At 43.6% G+C, this 3,990-nt stretch overlaps 1 non-coding gene across 1 annotated transcript; it reads left to right on the top strand.

Moving 5' to 3' along the window:
* Window positions 1-2,881: 2,881 nt before the first annotated feature.
* Window positions 2,882-3,018, top strand: LOC132537947 (small nucleolar RNA SNORA44). The gene has a single exon (XR_009549350.1). It is a non-coding gene; the product is annotated as a small nucleolar RNA SNORA44 (small nucleolar RNA).
* The last annotated feature ends 972 nt before the right edge of the window (window positions 3,019-3,990 follow it).

Genomic DNA, 3,990 nt, shown 5'->3' with positions numbered 1-3,990 from the left:
AACAAGGGCAACAAAAGGGAATAAATAAATAAACATTAAAAAAAGAAAATATCTTTAATATAAAAATAATGACTATAGGCATTCGGGTGGTAGCACAGCAGGTTAAGCGCACATGGCGCAAAGCGCAGATTGGCATAAGGATCTCCGTTTGAGCTCGGGCTCCCCACCTGCAGGGGAGTTGCTTCACAAGCGGTGAAACAGGTCTACAGGTGTCTATCTTTCTCTCCCCCTCTCTGTCTTCCCCTCCTCTCTCCATTTCTCTCTGTCCTATACAACGATATCAGTAACAACAACAATAATAACTACACCAATGAAACAACAGGGGCAACAAAAAGGAATAAGTAAATTTAAAAAATCTTTTAAAAAATAATGACTATAGGGAGTCGTGCGGTAGCGCAGTGGGTTAAGCGCATGTGGCAGGGAAGCTCAGGGACCAGCATAAGGATCTCGATTGGAGCCCTCCCTTCCCTCCCCCCACCTGCAGGGAAGTCACTTCACAGGCGGTAAAGCAGGTCCGCAGGTGTCTATCTTTCTCTCCCCCTCTCTGTCTTCCCCTCCTCTCTCCATTTCTCTCTGTCCTATCTAACAAGACGACATCAATAACAACAACAATAATAACTGCAACAACGATGAAAAACAAGGGCAACAAGTGGGAAAAATAAATAAATTTTTGACTATAAAATAATGAATATAAATTGGAGGAGAAATTTTCTAATATTCCAATGGGGGGGAAACAAAGGTATAGCATTAACAAAAAGAGAGAGAAGAAAAAAATTACTCAATTTCACCAGTAATGTAAACTAAAACAAGATTGTAAAATATCATTTGCCAGTTTTGACTATGAAAGGCATCATATACAGCTGGTGGACTATAATTAGATGAACTGGAGGGAAAACTGGCAATACACACCAGCAGCCTTGAAAATCATGTACCCTTTGGCTCAATAATTCCTCTTCAGATAATTTATCTCAAGGAAACAATCATGGGTGTGTTCAAGGTTGTCTATATTAATAAAAACTTGGGAAACACCCTAGCTGTCCAGTAATTGGAATGTCATGCTCTCCTCTATGTAGAAAAAAAAAAGGGGGGGGAGGGAATAAATAAATAAGCATGTGTGTAGCAGAATCCTCTAGCAGAGTCCAGCCTAGACCTCAGGTTAGGGCCATTTGTGAGGTTGGAAGTCTGGTGACTCCACTGGGAATTCACTTTCCTGACCTGTCAGGTGAAGGCAATGGAGGACGCCAGGCAGTGTCAAAGCCAATTAAGTGCACTTAGCACCATGCACAAGGACCTGGGTTCAAACCCCTGCTCCCCATCTGCAAGGGGGTTGCTTCACAAGTAGTGAAGCGGGTCTGCAGGTGTCTCTTTCTCTATCACTCTTTATCTCCCCCTCCTTTCTCGATTTCTTTCTGTCCTGTAAAAAAAAGAGAGAGAGAGAGACACAAGGGGTGGGGGAAGCTTGGGCAACACATGCTGGGGGCAGAGAAAGGCAGATAATGGGACTATTGAATACTAATGAAGAGAGAGGTTTGAGACCAAAGTAGAGAAGCTGTGTTTTTTTTTTTTTGGGGGGGGGAACTGTGAGACTTTTAAGTCTAGGACCTGCAATTAGCAGTAACAACAAAGATATCATAGTTATATGCCAACTACATCTCAATTTGTAAATGTGTCATAGTAGTGGTGGTGAAAAGTATCGTAGAGAATAGTAAAGTAGGTAAGAGGGTAAGGGTATTGGAGATAGAGGAAACCTACAGATCCAGCCGAACAGCAGGGGTTAACATTTGTTAGTGATCTGAAGGAAAAAGCGAGAACTGCCATAGGAGTATAGGCAGAACAGTAAGAGTAAAGGCCCAGCAGAGGCAGCAAAATGGGTAAGAAAGAAAAAGGAGGCGTTGCTGGCATGCAAGGGGAAGAACAGGAGAAGAGAAGGTCAGCAAAACAGCCAGGTCAAATTATATAGACATAGTAGTCCTCTGAAGGACTTACCATTATAACATTGAGTGAGGTGAGACGCTACCAAAGGGAACTTTGAGTAGAGAGAGGACATGACCAGACTTACACTTTATGGTGTACCACAGGGCTTTGAGCCTGCCTGATTCCACCACTCCAGCCAGATGCTTCCCCCCACTTCAATATAAGACAATAGGGGGAAGTAGCGCAACGGGTTAAGCACACGTGGCGCAAAGCACAAGGACAGGTATAAGGATCCTGGTTTGAGCCCCTGGCTCCCTACCTGCAGGGAAGTCGCTTCACAAGTGGTGAAGCAGGTCTGCAAGTGTCTGTCTTTCTCTCCTCCTCTCTGTCTTCCCCTCCTCTATCCATTTCTCTCTGTCCTATTCAACAACGACAACAACAACAATAATAACTACAACAATGAAAACAATATGGGCAACAAAAAGGGAACAAATAAATATTTAAAAAATAATAAAAATAAATAAGACAACGGGAAGAAGAAGGGATAGGGGAGAGAGGCAGACAGAAAAAAAAAAAGAGGGAGAGAAACCACAGCACCTGCTGTATATAGTACAGTGATGTGGTGCCAAGGGTTCAAACCCAGGTCCTTGAGCACACAAAGTGTACATTCTACAGGTGAGCTATCTCCTGGCCGCCAGACTTCTACTTAAACAACAACAACAAAAAATCAGGAGTCGCATGGTAGCACAGTGGGTTAAGCACACATGGTGCAAAGCGCAAGGACCGGCATAAGGATCCCAGTTCGAGCCCCCGGCTCCCCACCTGCAGGGGGGTCGCTTCACAGGTGGTGAAGCAGGTCTGCAGGTGTCTATCTTTCTCTCCCCCTCTCTGTCTTCCCCTCCTCTCTCCATTTCTCTGTCCTATCCAACAACAATGACATCACTAATAATAATAACAATCACAACATCAATAAAATAATAAGGGCAACAAAGGGGGGAAATGATAGCCATGGAATCTCCAATTGCATGCAAGAATAACCTGGAGAGACTGTAACAGCACAGGTCAACATAATACCTGTAGCTGCCACTCAACTTTCCTATATTTCAGAACATGGGCTTTGATGCCTTTCTCTTGGATTTTCACCAGTTTTGGTTAGAGTGAGTGTAAGAAATTTTAACTTATTCAGCAGGTTTCCTGGCAGTGTCAATACTGAAGACTGTGACAGAGACCAGTTGCTGGAGTTTTGCTTTTTAGTAAGATCTGTTACCAGTAAAGCGATCTTCATCTGCTCCTAGGATGTACTCTGCAGTACAGAGAAGGAGAATCAAAAGGAACCAAGCTGAGACAAGGAAAAGTGGCAGGGGCTACAATGGCCATAGTCTTGAGGTTTGAAGATTGATCCCAAGCATCCCATCTTTCTCTAGTGTTGATAAAAATAAAATATTAAAAAAAAAAAAAACCTGAAGATTAGTTTGAAGGTTTCTACAACCATCCAGGCAGGGAGACAATGACATGGAACAGGGTGATATCTGAGGTTGAAGTGGTAGGAATTGCTAATGAATGGAGTGTGATATGTAGCAGAGTATGTGTGTGTGTGTTCATGTGTGTGCACACATTGAGACTCCACTTTATCCCAAGTGAACCAGACTCAGCACATGGTTTCTGGTATTTCATAAAAGCTCCCCAGGTAAAGGACATGTGAGGGCAGTGGATAAAGCACTTAATTTAGACTTAAAAGCATGAGGTCCTGGGGTATGGATCAACCTGTCAACACCTGTGTCCAGTGGGGAAGCAATTACAGAAGCCAGACCTTCCACCTTCTGTGTCCCATAGAGATCTTTGGTCCGTATCCCCAGAGGGATAATGATAGGGAAGCTTCCAGTGGAGGGGATAGGATGCGGAACTTTGGTGGTGGGAATTGTGGCCCTCTTGTCCACAGTCTTGTCAATTATTATCTAATCAGTTTTTTTTTTTTAAAAAGGCGGGGTTATGCAAAGATACTCTCATGCTTAAGACTCTTAAGTCCCAGGTTCAATCCCCTGCACCACAATAAGCCAGAGCTGAGCAGTGTCCTGG

This window comes from Erinaceus europaeus, chromosome 3 (genome assembly GCF_950295315.1).
Source record: "Erinaceus europaeus chromosome 3, mEriEur2.1, whole genome shotgun sequence".
Lineage (NCBI taxonomy): Eukaryota > Metazoa > Chordata > Mammalia > Eulipotyphla > Erinaceidae > Erinaceus > Erinaceus europaeus.
The sequence above is the reverse complement of the archived record's forward strand: the minus strand, read 5'-3'. Positions and strand labels throughout refer to the sequence as shown.